Here is a 9,772-nt window from a genome sequence, read left to right on the forward strand (position 1 = left end):
TCCTAAGAGTATATGTATCTACACTTACATCACTAAAATAAGTAGAATGATTGAGATAATAGATTAACTGCTATTTTGTTGGACCCATTAATACTAGCTAGGCAATTTAATACTCGCTACTCTCATATTTGGTGACAATTCTCACCATTTATACCAATTTTCTTGTGCCAAATGATACAAACAACTTTGAGGATGAAACAAGCTCTCGATAGCACCACTCTTTTTCACAATAACGATAGCAATTGTTATTTAACATATTACTATTTATTTGAATAATAGAATATAATGTAGGCTTCAAAGGTTTAAGCAAAAAGGAAAAAAATATTTTTTATTTTTATGTTTACATGAATAAATTATTTTTCTCATACAAATGATTCATTGTAGATTTTGTTGGATCTCTTACTTGTGCATTGGTAGCTGGCATGCAGTGCGGATGGCTCCACGATCTACCTTTGTGCATCTACAAAGATGTATATAGGAGCTAAAATAAAGGCCATAGGGGACGGTAAAGCCTGAAATAGATCATTCTGTGAAAAAATGAATTAATAAAAAAATTTTAATCACCAAAAGAAATAGTATTTCTGAATAAAAATAATTTTATTTATAAATTCTTATAAATATTCATCAACTAAATCCGATGGTCCATGGTGGACCACAAGGTGGGGCCCATAAAGGACCACAATTTCGTGCATTTGGGTATTTTGATAGGGATGGCCATATATCCAGGACAAAATAAATTCATCTAGCATAATTTCATTCTAAATTCGTAGTGGATTTAGTCTATCTAATAATTTCATTTGACCGACCATAGGCGCCAAAATGTCCGAGGAAAAAGGGGGGGGGCATTGTGAGGTGTGGTGTGGCTTCACATCTTTAATGCCTCTCTCCTTGGGTCATGGCATCGCTTTGTCGGTTTGACATCTTGACAAATGCTTCCAATCGTCATAGATTCTAATAAACGATTTCTTTTGAGCTGACTTTGAAAATTTTATTGGTTTGATGGGTGATGGATTGCTTTAATTTATAATATGGACACCTTGGATGGACTTCAAGTATCTCCTATGGGGGAATCGAAATTCGAGATCCAATAAATTACATAAATCCCTCGGAATAGCGGTTGGTGCAAGGGGATTCGATTGACTTGTTTCTAATGTTAAACTAATTCGAAAATAATGTATTCTGATCTAAACTGAAATATTTTCGATCCGCTTAAAATGAAGAATAAAAAATCTAGGAAGAATGAAAAAAATCTTATTTCTTATTAGATTTGGATTAGTGAAATGTAATGCAAACCCCGTGATAATTTAAATTTAATTGTTAACTAAGCTGGTGAGGAATGAATTGCAAAAATTTACTATATGTTCTCGGACGAGACATGTATAGCAACCTATGCATGTTTCTCATGGTTCTATCTGACAAAAGAGATTCTTAAATTTGGTCTAAATAGAGGTAATAATGATTTTTTTTTTTGGCCGCTCAATCTCAGTATGGATAAAACTTGAGTCATGCCAAAACTTGATCTAAATCACAAATCTTTTGTAAAAAGAACAACTTACTAGAATCAGTTGTAAGAAAGTTTTACATGATTAAAAAATTCTGCTTTGTGTTTAGGATTGCAAATGGATCCGGTAGATCTGCATACATTGAATTGCTTAACATTGGACATGAGCCGAACCTGTAAACTGGATGCAGCCTGAGTTTTTGGCGACACAAAAGAAGACCATCATGGAAGATTCATGCTCCACTCAAGCATCAGGCCACCAGATTTTGGATCCAAATTTTATAAGCAGTTCGATATACCATCTGCCAAAATTATCAATTTGTGTCGGTATGCATGGTTTTGGCCTATGCAGCCTAATTGGCGCACTTGTTAATAGTGATGCCGATTGAGAAGTTTACGTATTTTAAGGCTATGTAAGGCTATGAAGACAAGTGGTCTCCATAGGCACTAGAAAAACACCTATGAGCAACCTACTTGGAGAATAATGCTAGGATCTAGCTTTTTCGTATGGCATGGAAGTAAGTACATATGACTTGGGTTAAATTGATCAACCAACTTGACTCGACCTGACCTGACTTAAACCAACCCGATTATAAACCAAGCTCAGAAAATTAAACCGGGCTGAGCTCGGGTCGAGGAGTGGGTTGAAGGCTAGGTCAGATTGGAGGAGTGGGTTCGAGGCGGAGGTCTCCGGGTCCGAGTTGGAGGTCTCCGGGTCCGAGTTGGATATGGACTAAACTCCAACCTAACCTAAGATGCCCGATTTCCACCCCTACATAAAGCACTTATACCCTCACTTGTGATCAATGCAACACTTACTTTCAAATGAGAACATTTTTAAAACATAGGCTTGGCATCCTTCATCACGCCCTTCTTCACTGCCTCAACTGCATCATCTTACGTAACATGGCAGCACCATATGGTATCCACCCGTCGACTCAAAAGTGGGCTGGGCTTAGGACAAATCTCAGCCCAACTCCCCCCAGCCGCAGGTCACATATCTTGCTATCCAACTACGCATAAGAATTCACAACTATATAAAATCTCTATGCGTCTTCTCAGATCTACCTCCCATCTAGTCATTCAATGGTCGATATGATCTCTCGCATAGAAATTATTATGAATGCCGCCAGTCCAGCTGGCCGCCTTTTGACCATCCGGTCTCCCCTCTACGGTCATTCTCTTTATATACAAAGTGGTTTTAGTCTTGACACCGGTTGTAACTTAAAAATTGCATGAAAGAAGAATTGACTGTTAGACCGTGCAATAGCTACTTTGAGATCTATACAGATGGATGAATGAAGCTCGGAATACTTTGAGATATATATAGAATGCGCTCCAACGGTCGATATCACAAAAGAAGATCAATCATTCATTCAAGCGAAAGTTACAATCCGAACCCCTAGCTAGGTAGAAGCCAATCCTGACATACAGGATGATGCTATCTTCCTGCAGTCGCACAAGATTTGGACACTGGTGCCTGATTTACCTTAAGCATTCCCATTTTAAAGCCTTCTTATCTGATCATCTATATCATCACACGCGGGAGAATGCAATGGGAATTGTAGATTTCATATATACAAGTAGATGCCTAATAAATCATTTTGTCCGTCATGGATGTGGCCATGTAACCTGATTATATTTTTACCAGTGAAGAAAACTAAAATGAAGTATATTGAAGATTTAATATTATATTACTTTCTAAAAGTAATTTAGTAGATTAATTTGACAAATTGTTAGAATGAATTCTCTTATATCCCCGCTCATGTGACACATATTCCGTATGCATGCAAGTACTGCTTCGCATTACTTGAGTTCAATAATCCTTCATCGACTAAAGTCGAACTTAGTTCTAGCAGACATCCTGGACCTATTGGTAACTATGGACCAAAGATTGGATGCATGGAATGAGGATCAGTACCAACAAACAAATTAAGATGATGAATCTTTTATTTCTCCATCTATGCAATGCAACTGGTCAAGGAACAATGTTCTTGGATATCCACCTTGCTCCTTACCTATCCCTATGGCAAGGGAAAACAGGGGTCAGGGATATCAGCATAGCTCATTATAACTCAGCAGATTATCGATGATATGTTGCATGGGAATTTAGCCAGTAAACAAAAAAATTAGGTAGACAACCAAAAGTAGCATGCCAAATTACATGTTAAATCTAACAATACGGCGAGAAAATGAGCAACCCTTTGGCAGATATTGTTATTGCTTACACTGCATGCACCAACATGACCACGCATGCAGCCAATCACAATCGATGGTTCCTATAGTAATACACTGAGATACGTTGCATGGGCCTTGCCAACTCTACCGAGTGCCATTTTTGAAGCCGTGCTCGCCGTTCCCTAGCTTCTGTTGCCCATGTTGTCGCCTATGGGAAGCACCAACTTGCTCCCCCACACGTGTAGGGATCTGCTATTGGCAGTTCATCTGAAAACCATGCAATTTTGAGGAGGGGTTTGATCAGGATATTTTATTAGATTTTTTTCGTATGTACACCTTCTAAAATATATAAAATTATATGAATATCCTCATAAAATTATTATTTGCATTTATCTCTCTCTCTCTCTCTCTCTCTTGTGCATATGTACCCATCTAAGTTATTAAAAAATAAACGGCTTAAAACTAAAATGACTGAAATATTCTTATGGATAGATACGTAAAAAAAAAGTTACAAGGATATTCATATAATTTTTTTATATTTAGAAGGTTATACATTCAAAAGATTTATTAAAAAAAATATTAAAACTTGCCTAGAACTTTCTAAGTTTTTATGATTCAGTTGAATTGACAAGTCAAAAAAAGATTGAGCCATATTGTCAATTTTTTTAAGATCATAACTCAGTCAAGTTGAAATATTAGGTGATCATTTTGGTAATGTTATTATTCATTTGATTTTAATATAATTATCATTATTGGATCTATGACATCTATATATTCTTCATTATTTTTAAAAGATTAAAGCATATCGAATTTAAATTAAATATAGATGCTTAGACTAGTAAAATATTTTTTAGTCATTTGTACATGTTGAGTTATTGTTTGTTTTTGAGCAAAAATTTCGTAAAAGTAACATAATTCATTATATAAGAGTTGATATTAATATGAGATTATGTGACATGATAATATTAATTTTTTTTGCCACTTTTTTTTATTAAGAACAAGTGAATTATTAAAAGTTATTTGATTTTTTTTAAGTGTATACCCTTCTAAATATGCGTAATTGCATGAATATCCTTACAAAGTTGCTATTTGCATATGTATCCTTATAATTTTTTTTTTTGCACATCTACCTATAGGGTATTTCAGTCATTTCAAATTTAAATCATTTATTTTTTAACAGCGTTAGATGGTATGGGTACACATATATATATATATATATATATATATATATATATATATATATATATATATATATATATATATATAAAGAAAAAAAAAGATAGGTATACATGCAAAATAAGTATTTATGAGGATATACATGAAAATAGCAGTTTTACGAGGATATTCATACAATTTTGTATATTTTAGAGGGTATAAGTGCAAAAAAAAAAACCTTATTTTATTTATATCCTTTTCGTGGGTTGTAAATCTTGCATTTTACTTCAACTCTCTTTCATGCAGCGGGAAAATATATCAAAATTTAAGGAGAAAGCATGACTATATTATTCAAAACCATGGTCTCAAGCCAAATAAAACCCCCAGATCCTTACATGGACCAACTTAAGCTGGAATGTGTTAGACAAAACGATATATGTCACGTTCATCTCCTCCTTTTCTCTATTTCCGTTGCATTCAAATCTACGGACTTATATACCATCATATTCAGCACAACTATCGCATGCATAAATCTATCTATACAAAGGTATAGACACAAGAGTATGCTATCTTTTCACTTGGAAGCGGTTCAGGATTCAAACCTTTGGCATCTAACCTTACGCTGCTATGCATTGTGGCTAGTATAAAAGTACAGCAAAGCGGCACCAAGTATACTTTACGTACATTTTCTAAAAAAAGCTGCATCAAAACTTCATATTGAAGCTCCAACAAAAAGATGCCAGCAAAAAAAAACTCAATCCACTGGTTGCCGATCGGAACAAATGATCATGCCGAATGAATTCCATGTACAGGAAGATACTTATAGTCTCCCTTCTGGAGATGGCTTAGTGGTGGACCGACTCATAAGTGTGAACTCATTGGATGGTAGGGAAGAGAGGTGTCCTCCATCCCATTTTGGCTCCACTCGTCCTCTTCACATAGCAGTGAGAACAGCGAGAATTCAAGGAGTTTACAGAATCGAATGGGAGTGTCTGTGGCTGGCTGGATTTGTACATCAAATCATTTTTTTTGTTTTCGAGTAAATTATATTGGCCTTTTATATACTTATATTCAATAGTTTGAAAAATCTACACTTATTCTCCTTCTATGGTTTATTTTTATCCAACCGTTAACCTTAATCACAACCAAAATAGTTCCAAACCATACTTTTTAATAGATACATAGTTGTCGTAAAGAAAGCGGAGTTGCATTTCATATTCCACGACTATCTAGCCCGAGTTAAATATTAATATGCACAATCCCTTTTTCAATATAATCCTTCTTACCAAATGGGAAACTCTTTGCTAGTTGGGCCTATGCTTTCTTGCATGAAGATGCAAAGTTATATTTTAAAGTGTAGATCATGATGCATCATATATATTGCTTTTGAAGATGGAGTAAAATCTTACTTGGAACTTATAGAGCACCATCATTGGGTCATCAAAAAAGTGATAATCGTAGTAATTGGAACTTACAGAGCACCATGCTTGTCAAGTTTACTATTAAATGATATGAAAGCTCTCTAGAAACAATATTATCGACTCAATCATGGATCAATTTTAGAGCGTATTAATCATCTATTGTCATAAGGTCAAAAGAAAAGAGATTTACTCAGATTTTGCGATGGTCAATTTTTTAAATTTCTAGCCATTATGCTTTGTTGAACTTTCCTAGTTCCTATACTGTTATGAGCTTCAGAGTATGAACGCATGACCTGCTTTTGTGAAAAGCAAGTTCCAATTCCACTAAAAGACAAAGCTCAGAGGTAAAAAGAGGAAAGCGTGATGCTGTGGCAACGTTAGCTATACCAATGGCAGGCTATTGGCCATCAGTGACGCGTTTTTCTAAAGTAGATGAAGAAGCCACTTGCGATTTCCATGGACGAATGTTCTCCAATTCGGCTCCTTCCTTGATATGCTAACTATGGAGATCAGACTGGAGCAGTGGAACCCATTTTCTTCTCTAATCTTGTACTTAATTCTACTAATTTCCATGCAGTAGGTTCGGTTTGCCGTTCACATTGTCTCTAGAGACCTAATGCCCAATTTTAGGCGTCATGGTTACATATATGTCGTTACTTTTTCTTGAGGATGCTACGACTACTAAATAAGATGTTTTCTTAGCCCAAGAAAGACGATCATCAAATTGGGCAACCACAATGAAATGACTATTATTAGGTTGGATTCCGTTTGACAATATCAAACTTCTTTCTTTTTCTGAAAACGGTGGCAACAATAAGATCAACCAAACCGGCACGTCTGTTTTCCTTAAGAACTTTGTGCATGACTATTATCAGGTTGAATTTTACTTAATCGAAATTTGTTCTCGCTCCTCATGCTAAATGGTTGATCTAAACCACCGTATTGCCCAAAAAAAGTGTGTGTGTGTGTGTATATATATATATATATAAGCTCTCTGGCCCATAAAATTTTTTATTTACAAGCTATAAAGATGTTCCAGATAGTGTTATACAAAGATTGCTGGTTCAGCCAAACCTCAATCTAGTTAGGTAACCTCCTCAGCAGATTCAAACTTCCAGGCAGCGATTGTCCAAAGGAAGCCACTTGTAGATGATTCTTGCTTAGGGGTGCACTCGAGTTGAGTTGAGTCGAGTAGCTAGAGGCTTGAACTCGACTCGAATTAAAATACTCGAGCTCAAAAATTAACTCGAATAGCTCGAATAGTTTTCTAAATCGAGCTCAAATAGTAAAGTACTCGGCTTGAAAGCACGAATCTGATAGAGAGTGTGTGTGTGTATATATATATATATATAATATTATTAATTTAATATTTAAAATATAATATTATGTTTTATTTTATTTTAATTATATTTTTAGTTATGATTAAGGCTCGAACTCAAACTTGAGTATTGATTAGTTGATATTCGAGCCGAGTAGAGTTGGTCTTGAATATTGTTTTTTTTTTTATCAAATTGGGTTCGAGCCTGCAGATGTTGCTTGAGCTTAGTTACTTATAAATAACTTAACCCACTGACATCTCTATACGACCATGAAGAATATTAGTTAATTAGATGCCACTGGAGACTACATTGTTTACTTGTCACCGTTCCAATGCCCTACATGGTTGTGACAAGCTCACAATGCCATCCGTCCGGTTCCAAGCTTTAACCATGAACAGAAAAAAACGTCACCTTTTGATTGGATTTCTAACTATCGATCAACATTACAAACAACTAAACCGATCATCGTGAAATGCAGACATCCATTTTGCTCAAAAATAAATGAAGATGTCAGTGTTAATCGGGCTTCATCCAAAAACGGCTTAGTTATGATCAATTTCATGAATCAATAAAAACATGCATAGTAAAAGGTAGTACTGCATACCAAGATTAAAACACCATAAGTAGGATCAATTGGAAGGGGCAATAAAAGAAAAGGAGATAGTTTGCAAGGAAATGCGATACACTAACTGTACCACTCGATAATTAAGGAAGAAGAAAAAAAAGATAACGCTTGAAAGATGAAAAGTGAGTTAAGAGTTGTTTGCTACCTGCTACCCTGACCGTTGAGCACGGACTCTCGCCAAAAGCATGATGCGCAAGAGGAAGCTTTAATGCCATTCACATTGAACAAGCGGAACCTCGTCACCTTTGGAGGAAGGTTCCACTTGTTTTCGGTACACATATCAGGCTAACTGGGTCCAGACCATGGCCTTTTATTTAAGCCTACCAACCAGCTTTCTCTACTAAGACACTGGCCTACCAGGTTAGTAATTCACACTGACATAGTGATATATATGACCTCCTCAAGTTCCTTCAAATTTCCCACTAATCTCTACGTCATTTTCTTGCGGTCCTTAACGAAAATGGGGTCAATTGTGTTACTAAAGGAGGAGCTTCCAAAGAGTATAATAAAGTCGGCAGACAGCGGCTAGAAGCGACGTAAAGATATACAGTACATACAATGTATTTTTTTGAAGCTATATGGCTAGAGATTGATCCAATCGAAAAGAAAGAATCCGATGTGGCGGATCTTATTTCTGGATCTTGTTCAGCTCTACTCATAATGACCAAAGTGATCTACATCGAGTTTGAAAATTTTTTTGTATCAAAAACTTTCATTTCATAAGCTGCTACGACTGTGGATATTTTTATACTATCAATGCTCCCTCATCCACGCTATGACGGCCCCTGAAAATCTCCTTCTTCGGTTTACATTTCTTTGCAGTCTTCAATAAGAATTGGTTTGGAAACTATACCTGCCTCGTACCTTTAAACTATTCTTATCCCGAGTTTCTATCAAAAAAAAAAAAAAAAAAATCTTATCCCGAGTTAAAGTGAACAAAGAGAACTACTTTTGAATGGCTATCATCTAATTTCAACCGCTTTTTCTTCCTGTTTTCAATGGTGGGTCATCTTTGAAAGATACCATCATAGCTTGTGCGGGAACACATTTAACATTTAAAGAGGAAGCCTGTCTCCTTGTCTTCAGTGAAGGCTTCGATGCTTCGATGCTTGTTTAACTCTTGCTAGATCCTAAACCTGCCGAAGTACTAAAGATGCAAACCTTAATCTCTTCAATCTTTCTCAAATCCTTACTTAAAAAAAAAAATCTTCCTAAAATGCTAATACAACAAGAAACACAAGTTCCACTAGATCCACCAAGAATCTTGGAACTTTGGTAGCATGTTAGCACTCACCCCCTCTACAAAGCAAATAAAGATTGTAAGTTGAAGTCACAAGTGATGCATCCTCAATATTTAGACATGCATAATTATATTTTTCTCACTAGAACCGCAAAATAAGTGAAGCTTAGGACTAGGGATGACTCAATGCAGACCTTTGTGATCAGATTTTTGAGGCCACTGCATGGCATTATGATTGAGACACAATGATTGAGAGAGAAAAATATGAATTTTAAAAGTACATATCAATAAAAATTCTAAAATCTTCAATTTAAGGTATCATAAAACATTCCT

Source organism: Phoenix dactylifera, chromosome 11 (genome assembly GCF_009389715.1).
Source record: "Phoenix dactylifera cultivar Barhee BC4 chromosome 11, palm_55x_up_171113_PBpolish2nd_filt_p, whole genome shotgun sequence".
Lineage (NCBI taxonomy): Eukaryota > Viridiplantae > Streptophyta > Magnoliopsida > Arecales > Arecaceae > Phoenix > Phoenix dactylifera.